General features: G+C 43.7%; 1 long non-coding RNA gene across 1 annotated transcript; it reads right to left on the bottom strand.

The window, feature by feature from the left end:
* Positions 1-6,359: 6,359 nt before the first annotated feature.
* Positions 6,360-14,257, bottom strand: LOC132652785 (uncharacterized). Its single transcript, XR_009590344.1, has 3 exons — positions 14,100-14,257; positions 12,896-12,979; positions 6,360-7,657 (listed from the first exon to the last, which is right to left on the bottom strand). It is a non-coding gene; the product is annotated as an uncharacterized LOC132652785 (long non-coding RNA).
* Between the last annotated feature and the right edge of the window lie 4,050 nt (positions 14,258-18,307).

Raw genomic sequence — 18,307 nt, 5'->3', positions numbered from 1 at the left:
CCTGCAGCCCCAAACCTGCACACCTACCACACAGCGTCACTCAGGAATGCTGCTCTCGTGCCTGATGACTGAGCTTGCCCTTCTAGGTTCCCATCCCTGCCCTTCATGTACCAAAGTCCCCCTCCAAAGCCCTAATTTATAATGCGCCATTTAATTCACAGGGAACATGATAGACAACAAGCACGATGGTGGAGGCCCTTGGGGGTGGCACTCCGTGGCCCAGTGCCTTGACTGCCCTCTGCTGTGCCCACACAATGTCCCAGATTCCAGTCACATACCAACTTGCTGTGTGTCACCACTGCTTCTCTTGGTCATGATATACTCCATGTGCTTAGAATTCCTTGTAGGTAGAGAAGTCAATGTCAAGCAAAACAAACAGCGCTGCCCCAAATTCATGTTGTACAATGCTTTTTATTTATTTTTATTAAACTCGAAGGATGTAAGGCTGAAGTCAAATACACGATGAAGCTGAAAACTGCAGCGTGATTTGGGAAGAACCTATTGGCAAACACAGTAGGTCACTCAGGTAGGAGCTTTTGAGGTGTGCAGTGTTGGTGGGAAAGGGGTGATGGGGTGTTCCTCAGAGCCTCAAGACATGAGACATGCACAGGGGAAAACTGACTATTGCATTGTGCTTGAGAAACAATGCTGAGGTTCTCCATAAAAACAGCACAAGGAGTGTCTGGCCAGTTGAGACTAGGCAGCTCTTTCAGAGAGCTGATTTTCCCGACTTGGCAACTCCTGCGTTTTTCACCCCATTAGGTGTTGCCACAAGCTTTGTCTCACCTCATCTAAATTACACCTTAAAGAGGCAGGTGTGATTGTACCTGTTTATGAAGAAAACCCCAAAGCCTTAAGATATGAACTGACTAATCCAGGGGCACAGAGACAGCAAGCAGCTGAGCTGTTTCCGAATTCAGAGTTTCTGTGCGGGCGAGTGAGTGAGTGTGTGTGTGTGTGTGTGTGTTTCAATGAGAAACAGTAAGATTGTTAGTTCTTGGAGAAACCAGAATTTAAGAAAACCTATTTAAGGCAGATTGTAATTAGATTGCTCTTCCTAGACCCAAGCAATATCTTCTCAAGGTGCAAAGATGGTAAGCAACTGATCAGCATGTAGTTCACACACTGTTAGCATCCTGAACCAACTGACTGCCTTATGAGGATATGAAACCTCCCGCACATCATAAAGGGAAGGGATGCTAGACGCACGATCCATGAAATGTGCTCATTTTCTGGCCGCTTTATGGTGCATGAATCACACATTCAGAAACAAGGGGATGCATATTCATGGCATAAAAATGCGTGGTGCTTATCCAGGGAAGCATGGGGCTTGTTTTGCTTTGTGCTTTAAAGACAGTTATGCAGGACAAATACATTCTGGAGAAACACTCAGTTATTCCCTGGGAAAATTATAGATACTTATAGGCAGTGCGTTTTCATCGTTTTAGTGGTTTATTGCTCTCCTCTGTCACCAGAGTGCTCTTTTCCATCCATTAGTCCTTTTAACAGATCTCTATGTCTTAGTACCCCCTGTCAGCCTATGGACTTAAGTACCTATTTTATCTTTGCAGTAATGTCACTTGGACTAAGTTGTAACCACTAAAGTTTGCTCTTGCAATTATCCTTTCTGTCTTCTGCATCAAAATCTCCCTGAGGTCCAGTTTATTCCCAGTCACCTATCTGTCCTCTCTCCCCATCTCATCTTTAAACAAGGGACGAAGAAACAGTGCATACGTCTTCTGCTCCTTCTCTTCTAAGGATCCTGATCCTCTTACCTTGCTCTGGCTCTCCCTTCTCTCCTCAACACCTTGGTCATTCCTGGCCTACTTTTGTTTCCTGCTCTCATTGCTAGGCATGCTGTCCTGGTGTCTTTGCTTTGACATATGCCAGCGATGACTTTGACTACAGCTCCAGCCCCATCTTCCTCCGAGGCCATGTGGCTAGACTGCTTTCTGTGCCTGTTTGCATACCTGATTGACTTTAGCCGTATAGGCCCAGAAAGGCACCTTTTACCTGTCACTCACACCGGCATTTCCCTTTTTCGCCCCTCTAAGCAGACAGCTTCTCTCTGGGTAGCCCGAAGCTTAGGTTACACACTTGCATGGAGCCTTGACTTTGCCCTTTTTTTCCATTCTCCAATTCATCAACCAGCTATGGCCTCCAAACACCCACTATGGGTCTAACCTCTTCCATGTATCACATCCAGTGAGGCTAGAAGCCTCCCAATGTGTCTACCTACTTCCAATGTATTCCTCTGTAATTCCTTTTTATAGGATACATGATGTTCTTTTCCCATATTGATCAAAAAGTCACCACTGCTCAAAATGCCCCATGCCTTCTCATGATTCCATGATAAAATCCAAACTCATCACCATGACCTGCTAGTCTGAAGTAAACCAAATGCTTTTAGAATCTCACCATCTTGTTCATTCTCATTTCCTTTTTGCATCCATGTCAACCTACACATTTGTCTTTCTCTTGTTCATTTGAGAGGTATTTATTGCATTTTATTCACACACATGAGGTTGTGTTCTGGGATCTGGAGATAAATTTAAAACAGAATGAGAAAGTCAAGAGACCTTTCATACACAAAGTGACATCTGCTGTAAGGGAAATAGGAGATCCATGGGTCCAGAGTGTTGGAAGGACCTGGTACACTGGGCACCAGGAAGCCATGTGGAGCAGCCAAGGAGCCACAGGAAGATGTAGGGGAGCCAACTCACTGTGGGCTCTCATGGTCCAGGCAGTCCACTTCCTGCTCATGTAGTATAGCAGCAAAGAATATATACTACAGTATAGTATAGTAGTAATGTCACCTTCTTATGGGTGGCTTCATTAGAGTCCTCAGAAATTATAGGAAGGGAAGGGCAAGGATTCTCTGGTAAGGATTCTCTAGAATTCTACCAAGTAGTCTCCCATCTGATAAGCTGAGAACCTGGTAGTTTCTCAGTTCCTCAACCTGAGTGCTCAGCTATCCCAATTTGAAGATAAAAACCTCGAAGTTTCCTGGCAATTTGCTAGTTCTCAGTCAATGATGGAAGCCTGGAAATGATAGAAAGGACGAAGATAAGGAAGCCATAGCAACTGGATAAATCAACCTTATGGCAAGAGCGAGGAACCTGATGGCCAGGCAAGCAGCAGGAGAGAGATCTTCCTTCTGCCATAGCCTCTTTCATCTGGGCTGCACCATCTGGTAGCATTGCCCACACTTGGGTGGGCTTTCTCATGTTAATTAGGAGAGTCAGGGCACTTCTTTATTTGAAGCTCCCTACTTAGATGATTCTAGTTCATGGCAAGTTGACAATAGAACCATCAGAGAGACCCTAAGGAAGTGCTAGATTGCTAAAGGAGCAGGCAGAGCAGGGGCATGAAGGGTTTATCTGAATGACAAAGCATGAGCCCATACTCTACCTGAGGCAGAGAGGGGATGGTGTGATGACAGTTGCAAGTGTGCTTTTCTAAAAATAAAATTTATTTATGTCTATTTTTATGTCAGTATGAAATGACAAAGAGGCATGCACACACTGTATCCTTGCACAGATGTTATAGTGCCTGGTAAGAGGAAGCTGCTGTGACACCAATGGTGAATAGATGGCATTAGCAAAGAGTAGGAACCACCTTAGGCAAGTCCAGCGACTCAAACCATGCAGCACTCGGGCATCTTCCAGGTATCCAATGGGCTAGCAGCAGAGTAGCATTTTAGTGTGTTACTTGGTTCCACTCTGGTTCGTGGATTTTTATTGCTTATTGTTTATTAGAGTCCCATTCTCAACTGTGTATGAAAGAATAAACAGGCTGGGGCTATGTTCTTTTCTTTCGTCTAGTTTCCATGAAATTAAAGATGCCATCTGGAGTCAGCCCGCTGTAGCAGGAGTTTGAGAGTCAGCGGTGTCGCAGACGTGCTTGTATCTTTCTTTGTACTTTCCTAAGCAAGTCAACATTCTAAGCTTTGTTTATTATGCCTATTGGTTTTTCAAAAGCTGTAATAGAGGCTATTAACTTTGATAGACTAAAGCCATTTTTAATACATAAACAGAGTGTCTTCTCATTTGAGTTTTAGTAAACCCTAACTTTTTTGTAGGGTTTCTAGAAAGTGGGAACAAAAGAAACTTCTAGAACATGTGCAAGTTCAAGATGTCATACACATGCATGAAGGACTTTTCCTCTGCAATCCCAGTATGCAGGCACTACTGCCAACAGCAATCTGCTCTCACAGGGCTTATCAAGTATATCTACAAATTACTTTGCCCATAATTTTGCACAGAAAGGAAAAGAATAGTGTGGAGGAGGTAGCTTAGTAAAGTGCTTGCAGTGCAAATATAAGGACTTGAGTTCACTCCCTAGAAACCATGGGGAGGGGCTGGCTCTGGAGTCATGTGCTGCCAATTCCAACACTGACTCCTGCAAGAGCAGTCAGATTCCTGGGACTCACTGCCCAGCCAGTCCAGCCTAGTTAGTGAGTTATTGGCCAGTGAGAAACCTTGTCTCCGAAAAGTAGATGCTGCCCCTGAAGCGACGCTGAAGCTGTCTTCTGGCTCCCACGTGCACATGCACATGTGTGCACATGTGCCCTCACTCCCACGTGTACTCAGACAATGAAAAAGATAAGGAAAGACGGCTTAGATGTCTGATTTACAGATGGACAGATGGATGGATAGGGTAGAACGACTGAGAGATAACCACGTATTTGCCATTTTGCCTATTTTATTTTTTTTAAAAAGTTTTACTTAATATTATTCTGTGCATATATGTTATTGTCGAGCATGAGTATGCCACAGCACACATATGGAGGTCAGAGGACAGCTTTGCAAGTTGTCTCTTCTTATATTCCATGTTGCACAGCAAACACTTGACTGCTTGTGCCAGCCCTCCTGCCCTTTCCCCTGTAGTACTAATGGACCTCTCTCTCTCTCTCTCTCTCTCTCTCTCTCTCTCTCTCTCTCTCTGTGTGTGTGTGTGTGCACATCAACTGATCTAGGAACTCACAATTTGTCTCATACCAGCCTGTCTCAGATCCCCTTATCACTGCCTGCCATGTGCTGGGATTATAAGTATGCATCCCTGTGCCTGGCTTTTGGAGAGGTTTTAATTTTTATTTTTATCTTAGAATTTTTATGAGTTCAAGAGTTTCACATAACATCATTTTGATGACATCATCCTCCCCCTCCTTCAACTTCGACTCTTCCCAAGTCTACATCCCCTTCTGTTTCTAGTCAAATTGTGTTCTCTTGTTTTATTTTTACCCCATCAAGACCAAATTGCGCTAACCAACTATTATTAGATGTGTGGTTTTCCACTGGACTGTAGTCGATTCAACAGGGGCTACACTCCCAGTGAAAACAGGCTCTTCCTTTCCCAGGAGCTAATGGTTACCAATAGTTCCTCATTCCACATGGAACTTCATGCCTAACTCTCCATCTCCATGCTAGGTGTGGCTTGGGCTTGCACAGATCTTGCTGTGAGCTCATATGTGCAGCTTCTCTGTTGTGTCTGGAAGACACCGAGCCTTTGTAGTCATTGGCCACCTCAGGATCTTACATTCTCTCCTCCCTCTTTTCCACAGTGATCCCTGAACCTTGGGAAGAGAGGGAGCAGTAGTTGTGTTCTGCACAGAGATGAACATTCTAAAGTCTGCTGTTCTCGATACCTTAGCTGGTTGAAGTTCTCTATTATTTACTGCAAATGGAAGCTTATCTTATGAGGGCTGAGAGGCACATTGCTCTGTGGGTATAGCAATAAGCTATTAGTTACCTTGTTGTTTTTTTTTTTTGGTCTTTTTGTTACTTTGTCTTTTTTTTTTTCCAGAGCTGAGGACCGAACCCAGGGCCTTGCGCTTGCTAGGCAAGTTCTCTACCACTGAGCTAAATCCCCAACCCCACAATAAGCTGTTAGAAGTTGGTTTAATACTATGAAAATTTGGCAGAATAATAGTAGTAGGTTCTGTCTTAGGGCCTATGACCTCTAATGCCATAGATTCTTGACCTTATAATGGTACCAGTTATGGATTTCATTCTGTGGAACAGGACTTAAATCCAATCAGGAAGTGGTAGGTTTCTCCAATGATGCTCACTCACACCACTGGTGATGTCTTTCCAGGAATTAGGTTTCATATATACATGTATATATATATATATATACATGTACATGTATATATATATATTTCATGTATATATTCATATCCATATATGTATATATGTAGTTACCCTATGATGGGTAGATAGTAGAAGCTAACAAATAAAATTCCTAGTACTGGGAATGGTCAGTGAGGTTGCGTAGACCCCAAACGTTACAGAACTAGATAGCAAGGCCCTGTTACTGACATCACTTATTTGAGCCATAGAATATATAGAAATCAATCTGGCACTGGTCAGGAAAGTTCATCCCAGCTTTCATAGTGCTGAGAGAATCTGAGTACAGTCCCAGAGGAGAAAGGTAAACATTCATCATACTCAGCTGTGAAGCTTGCCAGGACACTCATAATTATTTCTCGCTTTTTATTTGGGTGCTGAGAGACTGAACTCAGTTCCTCACAGTTGCTTCGCATATCTCCAGGTCTCATAGGTTGATTTTTATATGAAGAGAATTTTTATCAAGAGAATCAGGTGCACATTATACTGAGAAGCACAAGTACCTACAGAGGATTCAACTTAGCATAGGACTGGAGGTCCCACACAGTCCCGCAGAACAGAGGAAGATAAGATCCTCTAACCCCTCTGAAGGTGGGGTGCACAGTAACAAGAATATGGGTGATTTTGCCAGCGTACTGCAGAAACGTTCCCCCAGAGGGCGTGAGGTAAAGAAGAGGCATGCGCTGCAAGTTGAATTTGATACACCGCAAAGAGTAAATGTCAAGTCACTTAGTTCAGCTGTAAGCATTTGTAGTGGGTAAAAATTCCCCTCAAAATTCATGCCTGCCTAAAGCCTTCCAGTGTGGCTGTATTTTGGAAAAAGGTTTTTTTGCGCATAAGTAAGGACCTTGAAGTGCGAGCATACTGGGGTCAGGGCAGGCTGGAGACCCAGTGACTCTTGTCTCATGCGAAGATAAAAGAAAAGAAGCCACGTGAGGATGAGGTGGAACTGGGGTGATATTAATGGATATTGATGGGGTGACTTACGTGGGCTTAAGGCCTAAACTGACGATGTCTGCTGAGCAGAAACCCAGGGGAATGCATGGCATAGGTTCTTACCGAAAGCCTTCCAAGGATATGGTAGTTCCAGACTGTCAGCTTCCAGAACTTCCAGAAAGTCTGTTCCTGTGGTTCTAAGACAGTGCTTTCATTGTGATGTACGCTGGCTTCCCTGGGCAGGTACAACTGACTCAGCACTGCAGAAAACTGGTGCCTTTCCCTCTCAGATGGAGTTCGGAGTCACATGGTCTGTGTGGACTTTCAGAGTCGAACAAATCGTGGACACCAGGGTCTGTAGTACTTTCACACAACAGAGATGGCTGTCCAGTCTTCCTTTGGGGAGTAGCATAACTTCTTTCTGCCTTGATTTCCTCATCTGTCTAATGAACACTACAATGTCTCAGCCCCATTGTGTCTGGCTCCAGTGTTCATACAGCACAGCAGTGTTTCATACTCTGCCTGTGACTCCTAGCTGCCTCCAAGGACACCACATGGAAGGGACGGAGGCAGCTTGGTAAGGACAACGAGATCTCAGAAAGAGAAGAGCAAAAACAGGTGTGTCAACAAATTAAATATCCTAAATTGGGTAATTGAAATTCCTAGGAAAGCTAATGAACAAAAAGAAGACGAATGATATCCAGCATATTTAAGAAGACATACATGTACAAAGTATAAAATTCACGAGCAAATGAATTAGCTTTTTTCTTTTTTGTGAGTTTCCTACATGAGTACTGTGTTCACGTCATTTCCACTGCCTACTTTCACCTTCTCTAGCTCGTCTATGTCTTCCCCCTCCACATTTTGATATTCACACACACAAGCACGCACACACACACCCATGCACACGCACACACACACACACACACACACACACACACACACACACACCATTTTAGCGCTGTCTATATGTCTATGTATTTAGGACTGACTACTCAAGACTAGATCACCTTGATCAGACTGAGCCTTAGAGAAGACTGATTCCCACTCTGTAGACAGCCACTGATTTCCAGTAGTTCTTGGTTTTTGGGTGGGAACCTGTGACATTCCCCGTCTGCCAGCTGGCATGCCAACTGGTGCTATGACTGACTACTTAGGTCTTGTTTTAGGCAACCATATTCTTAAGATTTCACAAGCGCAACTTTTCTGTCATATATAGAAGACTACCTTGCAGCAGATGTCCCAGTCCTCTGGCTCTTACAATCTTTCTACTCCCATCTTTATCTATGTTCATAATCACATGTATTTTAGTGATGATAAATTGAAAATATTCTACATTTTTTATTAACTAGCTGGCAAATGTAAAACAGAATTTAGGGTGAACTGGGGGTGTGATAAAAGGGTTTGACGGCTATGAGCCACTGGCCAGAGGGAGGAAAGGTATTGATGAAGGATCTTATGCTCAGAAATGGGAAGGCAGGGGGACACAATGTAAGGGCAACACAGCAGTTCAACCCAAGGGCAGGATCATGCATCCCCAGGTCCCCAGGGTTTCTGGGTGCACAGGTGTTGTATGTCTGCCTCCCTGGGGCCAGGGGATGATGAGTCACCCTCCCCCATGTGTGCAAGATATATGCCTTTTGTTTTGTCTGAATCCTGTTGCTTGACATTGACGGATGGCCTGTAGTAGATTGAATGGCTTATTTCCACCAATGTTGGAAGGCAGTGTTCCCAGGCTCCTGTGACAACCACAGTGGGACCTATAGACAGTCCAGAGGCCACATTTATTTCTGTCCAGTCTGTTCTAGAGGAAGCTGGGGCTCTGATTCTGCTGCCTGTGGGATGGCAATAAATAATAGAAAGTAATCTTATTCTCATATTAGACAGGCCAGCAGAAACCCCAGTGTTCTTATAGCCTTTGTTTCTTTTATCATTTCTTTCTATCAAGTTGGGTAATCTCAAACAACACCCATCTCAGAGGGAAGAGAGGCTGGGATTTCACAGGGGATGGCCCAGGCCTCTTTCCTTTAACAACTGGTCTGTACCAGGGGAGAAAGCTCAGTTGCTCACAGTGGTTATGTATGACATGGTCTCATGTGTAGGACTGACACTTCATCACTGTTATTCATGTAGGACAGAACTCAGCTAACAAAGGAAAGCAAATGAGCCAACCAGCGAATAGCCATTAGTTAGAGGGAGAGAAGAGAAGCCAGCACGGCAGGTGATATGATTGAAGGTGACCCTTGCAGCTACTCCACAGCACTTAATGGGCAATCCAACTTTTCACATGAAGTTTTGCAGCATGACTTTGGAAATCCTCTTTGCTGGAGGGCAGACACTGGGCAGACTATCCAATGAGACCCATGAAAGGCTGGCTCAGGTAACATACCAACACGGGCCTCTCAGCCAGACAGCAGAAGCAAGGAGAAAGTGTGTGTGTGTGTGTGTGTGTGTGTGTGTGTGTGAGAGAGAGAGAGAGAGAGAGAGAGAGAGAGAGAGAATTCTCAACTGTAGAAAAGAAAGGAGAGATGCCATGAACTTCATAAACAAGTAATATCCTTGTCTGGCTACTTAGCTCATTTCTTGTTGAAAATAAATGGTTTTATAATAAGTAGAAGAAATACTGTGGCGTAAATGGCATAATATGGTTCCACTCAGACAGGACTAATCCATCACTTCGTATCAAATGCATTGACAGTTAAAGGAACCCAAATATCTTTTTTTTAAAATTCTACAAAGAAGGGTTTATTTGGGTTTATGATTTCAGAAGAATAAGAGTCCATCATGGTCGAGAAAAGACAATGCAATGCAAGGAAATTGAAAAATGTAAAGACCAAGCAGAGACAGCAAACTCATAACAGGATGAGGTCTTAAGGTCTAAAAGCCACACCACCAATAACATACTACTTCTGGCCACGCCTCCTAAGTTGCCACTAGCAGTACCACCAACTTGTGATTTTTTCTTTCTTTCTTTCTTTCTTTCTTTCTTTCTTTCCTTCTTTCTTTCTTCCTTTCTTTTTTCTTTTGGTTTTGGTTTTGGTTTTTTTGAGGCATGGTTTCTCTGTATAGTCTTGGATGTCCTGGACTCACTTCGTAGACCAGGCTGGCCATGAACTAACTTACAGAGATCCATCTGTCTCTGCCTCTCTGAGCGCTGGAATCCAAATATCTTTCTTTAACAAAAATTTATTACTAACTATCTTTAGTCTAAGGATGACACTTGTGATATGAAAGTTATGCTTTGATTTCATAGGTCTAATTAAAATCTTGGTAGCGGGGGTAAGAAGCAACAAAGCTAGACCCCTGCTCAGATGCAGCTGATGGGCAGCCCAGTCTCCATGTGTAAAGGGAACAAGGGTTATCTCTGACGTAGACTCTGATGCCCACTCTTTGATCACTTCTTCCTGGCTGGGTGGCCTTGCCAGGCCACAGAGGAAGAGGATGCAGATAGTCCTAATGAGACTTGAGAGGTTGGGGTCAGACGGTAGGGGAGGAGGGCTCCCCCTTTCTGAGAACTATGGGAAGGGAGAGAGTGTGTGGGCCCAGGAGATGAGGGAGGGGTTTACAACTAGGAGGTACAGTGAATAAACTATAAAAAATAAAAATATTTTGAAAAAGAAGCAACAAAGCATCATCATTAAAGTCTGAGTTAGTGTGATGGGGAAGCAGGGCATGCCCGCCTTGTATTTTGTAAAGTAGAAGTACCCTGAGCTCCGCATCCCATTGAGGACCTGCAAAGGACCTCCTCCTCGGATCTGAGCTATGAGCAGAGGGCTTACATCAAAACAAACAGTGCAAAAACATTGAACCCTTTTTGGAGAGGGGCTCCAAGCCCAGAGTACGCTAGGTTTTCTGTATCCAGAGACGAGAAAGATGACTGTAGCTACTGTAGACAATCAATACCAGTAAATGCCACCTTCCATTCTGAAGTAGGAAACAGACACATGATGCGTCCGGCTCTGAGAGTAGGCGGCGACCGAGGAAGGGAGCCAAGTGATGACAAGACACAGTTACCTAGCAGATGCTCAGTGTCTCTGTCCAAAGCAACGCTCACCAAGGAGAAAACAGCTTTGCACTACCAACTGCTTGCTATGTTTGCTCTGCATTTTCTAAGGATCAGTTTATGCACCGGGCCAGAGCTGAGTTTGGATCAGGGTCTCAGCTCTAGGTGTATGGCTGAGATTTCTTAACAGCTCAACTGAGGGCACCCCATCTCTCCCATCAGCTGGCCAGTGTGGAAATCAGGATGCTTGGGAAGTCCAATACACTGATTGAAAGATAGGCATGCAGTAAATACGGTGTTTTCATTCTCACTGCTATGCCCTGAAACTTTCACCTTGCAGGCACATCCTACTGGGAAGCTCATGTTCTCCTTTAAAAACAGGAAAGAGAATTTAACAAGATCTTAGAAAGAATATTTTCATGTAACTCATTTTAACACTATTTCAAAGAAAATAGACTGGAATAGAAATATTTTACTTGGATCTAATCACTTATTATCACGAGGCAGTTGCTAATTTCTCATGCATGTATGTAAAATAAACTCAATTCTTCTCCATCTTTGACCTTCCCATCCTTTTAAAGTGTGTTAGGACTGAACTATGATCCCTGGGAATTTCTGTGCTAAGGTATTGGTTCTCAATGGGGCTGTCTCTGGAGTTGGAGCCTTTACAATGCAAATTAGGCTTAACAAGGTCATGAGATAAGAGTGATGCCCTCATTAGACAGGATCTGTCTGTGGTTGTGTTAGACTTTTGCCGCTATGACATCATGCCTCAGCAAAACAACTTCAGGGAGGAAAGATTTATTTTGGCTCAAAGTTTCAGGGGTATTAGTTCAGCATGGCAGAGCGTGGGAAGAGAGGGGTAGCTCATGCGGTGGAGAGAGAGCAGATTGAAGGGTAGATGCGCAGGCGGACATGTTGTCCCTGCTTCTGTCCATGAGGCTCCAGAAACAAAGCCTGCTCCTGGGATTGTCTTTACCCCTGGGAGAGAAACAGTTTAAAAGGAAGGCAGTTTTTGGCTAACAGTTTCAGAGATGTTAGTCTATGGTCAAGCCACTTGTATGGCAGACAGCATGGCCATGATCTTCACACCAAGGTATCCAGGGTAGAGTAAGTTCACACCAACACATCAGAAAGCAGAGTAAGGAAACTGGAGCAGGGTAGGGACAAGACCTACTTTTCAAAGGCATGTCCTCAGTGACTCAGTTTCTCCAGTTGTCCCACTCCTACCAGCCTGTTCAGCTACATATTCATCAGAAGGTTAGTGAGTCAGTGAAGTTGGTACCCTGGAGAGCCAACCATCTCTCAGAAGTACTGACAACTGAGGAACAAGCCTTCAACAGAGAAACATTTGGGGACATTTATCATGTCCAAATCACAAAGGGTTAGGAGTGCCAACAGGCCTCCTCTTAATGTGCTGTCCATGAGGTTGGCTTCACTGACACCTGAGATTTCTCTACTGCCTTGCCTGTTTGCCACTTCCCAGTCCATTTTTTTTTCTACCTGTCTAACAAGGGCAGTTGCCTACCCTCTCACTGCTTATATTGCATTTCTCTTGTATGCAATATGGCTTACGTTCTGAAGCATATCCCAGAAAGGCTCCCCTCAGTGAGCCCTGTGGAGAATATAGATTCAGCCTCCAGGTAGATTAGAACGCTGCTTCCTTCAACATACTTTGAATGAGAAGCTCTTGTTAGCTTGCTTCTGATAATCATGAAGCCCAAAAATGAAACTGAGTTCTAACTCTATCTCTATAATGGAACTGAACTGGACTGGAGTTGGTTGGACTGAAAGAGATGAAGAGAGAAACAGTGTCCCAAATATTTACCAAACCATAAGAGAATGCACGCAAAGTTCAGAACAAAGCCACAAGTCCTCCTGGCATTTTCTGGGCAGTTCTGCATCCACGGATCTGCATTAAGGAAAAACAACCCAGATGAATGAACAAAGGGGAGTGAGTATCAGAAGAGTTTGGAAGACACACTAATTTCCCTCACTGCACCTGACAGGCCTTCAGATACACACTGACAGCAAGCACAACATGACAGTGTGACAGCTCCCCTCCCAAGGCCAACTTCCAGAAGTTTCCACCCCTAGTTCTTCCATTGTGTCACATACAATTTATGGCACATGTATTCTTTATCTTAAAGGATTTGGAGATGTGCTATACACTATTGTATATTAAGAAATACAACAATCGGGCTGGAGAGATGGCTCAGAGGTTAAGAGCACTGACTGCTCTTCCAGAGGTCCTGAGTTCAATTCCCAGCAACCACATGGTGGCTCACGACCATCTATAATAAGTTCTGGTGCTCTCTTCAGGCATGCAGGTGTACATGCAGACACAACATTACATATATAATAATAAATCATAAATTGTTTGAGGCCTAAAGAACAACATTAAAAAATAAACTTAGGTTCATGGTACATGAAAGTTTTTACTTTCGAGTTTACAAAGCAATTGAGGAGTGGAGCACAAGACCACGAGAAGTTCAGGGCTGCACAGAGGGGATGTGAGGCCCAATTATGCAACGTGTTATGAGAAGCAGGATGAAGAAAATGGGGGAGCCCTAGTCAGAGGTTAGCTATCAATTCCTGATTGGCCAGCTTTAATTCCATTGGTTAGTTGTCAGTTCCTGATTTTCCAGATTTAATTCCATTGGTTAGTTGTCAATTCCTATTGTCCAGCTTTAATTCCATTGGTTAGTTGTCGGCTCCTGATTGACCAGCTTTAATTTCACTCTTGTAGGCTGTGTCCACTAATTTGAACTTGAGCTGCTTATAAAAACCCAAAGTGATGTAAACACCTCAAACCCATGTTTTCCTGATTGAGATTTTAATAGATGTAATCATGGTTAAGAGCTGCTGAGAATGTCTGTGTGCTAAATGCCATTTTAAGCACTTGTAGGCATCACCTTATTCGAGTGTCACAATGACCCAGTATTGTACAAACTGATATATCCAGAGTTTTAGACGAGGTGGCAAGAGCATAGAGAAGTATTAGAAGGCAACAAGATCTTCACTTAACTCACCTCATGCCAGCTTCATGGGTTGTATTGTGTGATGCTTGATGCACAAACCTTAGGGCCGGACTTCTCTTGGGGATAGGTTGTTCCCAAATGTGATGCCATTAAAATGAAGTTTCTGGAGTCAGACATCCAATATTACAGATGTTCTTAGTATTAGGAATGGAGACCTAGACACAGAGATAGACACAAACATGTGGAAACCTCATATGAAGATGAAAGGCAAAGTTGGGGGATATGTCTGTCTAAAAGCCAGAGGATATAAAATCTAACAGCCACCTTTTGAAGTCACATCTGATAGTGTTCCATAGATATGATCAAAATACTACAGACAACAACAAAAAGTGAGGAATCTGTTGATCATCACCAGTATCATTGTTCCTGAGCTCTTGGTGAGGGAGCCAGGGATTCTCAACTCATGGGAGTTGGAGAGAGAGACAGAGACATACACAGAAAGAGAGACAGACACACAGAGAGAGGATTTCACCATGTGCTGTATGGCTGTACCTTTAAAGGCGTGCCTCAGTGACCTCCTGCTTCTAGTTATACTCTACCTCCTACAACAACGTCCAAAAGGAGGCAATGGCTGGGGGACCAGACATTTGACACATGAACCTGTGAGAATATCTTATACTCAAACTATAATATTGTTCCCCTGGCTCTAAGAGCGCATGGCCATCTCGTAATGAAAAATGCATTTATCTCTGAGTACTCCCAAACCAATAGTTCCAACACCATTCAAAAGCCTCTTCGAGACACAAGACACGCTTTTAACTGTGAACCCCTTCAGTAAAATTAAAAAAATAAAGATAGTTAATGTACCAGTTTTATCATTGTTGTGACCAAAAATCTTGACAGAGACAACTTAAGGGAAAAAGGATTCCCTTTAGTTCACACTTTCAGAGATTTATGTATGTAATCATTGGTCTATTGCTTCTGAGTGAGACAAAAACAGCATGACAGGGGGTGTGTAGAGAAAGAAGCTATACACCATATGGAGGGCAGGGAACAGAAGAAACAGAAAGGAAGTATGGCAAAAGATAGCCCCTAAAAACCCACGCCTGGGGACCTACACCTTCAAACCATCTTTTATCTTTCATCACTTACTAATCATGACATATCATATAAGTTCACTGACTATTTCTGAGCCCTCAAGATTCTACCACTGTCTTAAAGTACATTATCAGGCAACCAATTCATGATACTGTGTGTGTGTGTGTGTGTGAATTCATGTTTAATCATAGTGATTTTGTAATCCCAACATAATATGACACAGTGTACACATCACCCTATTTGTGCCAGCTAGTTTTATGTCAGCTTGACATAGGTAAAAGTCATCTGAGAGAAGAGAGCCTCAACTGAGAAAATGACTGCATTAGATCAGGCGGTGGGCAAGCCTGTAGGGAATTTTCTTAATTAGCAATTGATGGGAGATGGCCCAGCCCATTATGAGTGGTGCCATTCCTGGGCTGATGGTCCTGGGTCTATAAGGAAGCAGGCTGATCAAAGCTATGAGGAGCAAGCCCATAAGCAACACCTCTCCACAGCCTCTGCCTCAGCTCCTGCCTCCATGTTCCTACTCTGTTTGAGTTTCTGTCCTGACTTCCTTTGATGAAAGACTAAAATGTGGAAGTGTAAAGCCAAACACACTCTTTCCTCCCCAACTTGCTTTTGGTCATGGTTGTTTCATCACAACAATAGTAGCCCTGACTAAGACACTATCCTGAAAGGATGTCATGAGGGCATAGAAAGGAGGAACAGAACCAGACATGACTGAAAACCAGAAGGACACACAACTCCTATAGATGCCTGTCCATGGATCCTGACATGTGAGGATCCTGGTATGCGAGGAGCTTCTACCAAGTGTCAGCTACCTCACCTCTGTATCTGCTATTTGCAGCCCACATAGCTTCTCTCTCAAGCCATCTCTACTCTGTTGTAGGTGGTGATTAATATTTGCTAATAATTCTTTTCTGGTAATGCTGCTGTTAGTCTTAAACAGCTGTATACCCAAATCACCACACAGAGACTGGGTTTATTTAGTTAACCTAGAACACAATGCTGGGCAATAGTTACTCCATCCTAAACCTCCAAGCCTTAATAGTTTCCTAACATTTAGATTCCCCACATTATACTTGCTTTTAGTGATATCTTAGGTCCAGTCCATCTCTCCTCCTCGTAGTTCCAAGATCTCTCCTCCAACTCTGCTCTCCTAGCTCTCCTCTCCCCCCTTCTCTTCCCACTCACTTCCTGCCCTCTGGCTCCTCCCCTCTTTCCTGTCCTCTGGCTCTTCCCTGCTCAACATTGTGTATAGTTGCTTTATTTTGTCCTGTTTACACAAGAGTTGAGACAAGATGCTTAGAATGAGTACCACAATGCAATATCCGGATTGAAATCAGAGAGTTGGGGGGGGGGGGAGGGCGGGAGAAATCAGCATTTGAATGGACAAGGGTAAGGTGTATACATTTTAAAAGAACATTATACCAACACTACTCATTGCCCACAGATTTCCTTAACAGGCACTCCATATTCTTGGCACTTTCAATATTCTGTGGTCTCCACAGCAGCTTATGTTTCACTCCTGTACCATCCTCTCTGTAGATGCCTGTAGACTTTGAGCCTGCCACGTAGTTATTGGCTTTTTAGGCACTGTATTGGAATCTGGGTGGATCTCATATAGTCCCTTTCTTTGATGCTATAGTCATTGTGTTTTGCATTCCTATAAAACCAGCATTATCCAGACTATGGCAAGGTCTGACACCATCTCACACAATGCCTGCACTGGCCTCTGAGCATTTGGGTGCCAAGACACTGTGAAACAAATCCCAGAAAGGCAGCTTCATAGGTGGCGCTGTGGGAGCTGGAGGCGCCAAGGTTCTCTCTTTGCAGGGGAAGAGTTTAGTCTTTTATATTATTTAGGCTATGACAGGTGGAGTTCGGCCAGTTTCTGAGCTGATCTCAGCCTCTCCCCGATTTCCTGATGGCAAATGCATATGCACTTGTCTTTAAAATTTCTTCAGCTACCAGGCCTTCCTCAGTTCAATTTTATGCTAACTTTTGGGACCAAGTGCCAATTTCAGTCCTAGCACTTACTTGAAATCTGACTAATAGCAGTCAGCAATGCTCCCCCCACTCTCCGCCCAACCTGCAAGCTGGACTGTTGCAAATTTTCTGCACCTGATTAATTGGTCTCTCCCTTTCAACCGTGTCCACCTCCACAGTCTTTGGGCACAGATAAAAGGCAGACAAATCTGTCAGGATGAAATATGTGTGGACTTGGCCTATTTCCTGATGGAGATTTCATTCCTATCTGAAACCTCAAGGGCCTAGCCTTGACTCTCCACATTCCTGTTGGCCTTTTAGGCTTCTGACTGTGCCAGAATCACCTCTAATCTGCATGCATAACAGTGTAAGCCTTTTCTAGCTTGCTTCTCCAAACTTTTCCAGGTTCTTCTTGAAAACCAGAAGCAAAGAACTTTGAAAACCAGATTTTCAGGTAGTCACATGTTTTGGTATTTTCAGGTAGTCACATAATTTGTTATTCTCAGTTAGTCATACATTCTGATATTTTCAGGTAGTCACATATTTTGGTATTTTCAGGTAGTCACACATTTTGGTGCTAATTTTCTGTACTAAATAAGTTTTCTGTCTCTGTCACCAAAATACCAACGACACCAATAAAAACGGAAGGATGGTTTTTGGTTTTGCCTCAGTTTCAGTATATCATGTCCACATTCTTGTAGCTTTGGTGAGGCAGAGTGGAATAGTGGGAGGTGTCTTGTTAGGATTAGAAAAGATCATGACCAAAAGCACGTGGGGGGAGGGAAGGGCTCATTTCAGCTCATAGCTCCATATCACACTCTCACATGAAGAGAATTCAGGGGAGAAACTCCAAACAAGAACCTGGAGGCAGGAGCTGATGGACAGGGCATGGAGTGGTGATGCTTACTGTTTGCTTGCCATGGCTTGCTCAGCCTGCTATCCTGTAGAACCCAGGACTACCAGCCCCGGAATGGCACCGCTGACAGTGAGCTGGGCTCTCCCACCTTAATCATCGATCAGCAGTACACCACATGCTTTCCCACTGGCTAATCTTTGGGGGGCATTTTCTTGGTTTAAGTTCCTTTTCAAAAACGACTCAAAGTTATGTCAAGTAGCCATCACTGGAGGGCAGGGAGGAGCAGAACTGCTTTCCTCATGACAGGAGTAGAGAA

This window comes from Meriones unguiculatus, chromosome 3, assembly GCF_030254825.1.
Source record: "Meriones unguiculatus strain TT.TT164.6M chromosome 3, Bangor_MerUng_6.1, whole genome shotgun sequence".
Lineage (NCBI taxonomy): Eukaryota > Metazoa > Chordata > Mammalia > Rodentia > Muridae > Meriones > Meriones unguiculatus.
Note: the sequence above shows the minus strand (reverse complement) of the source record. Positions and strands in the feature narration are given on the sequence as shown.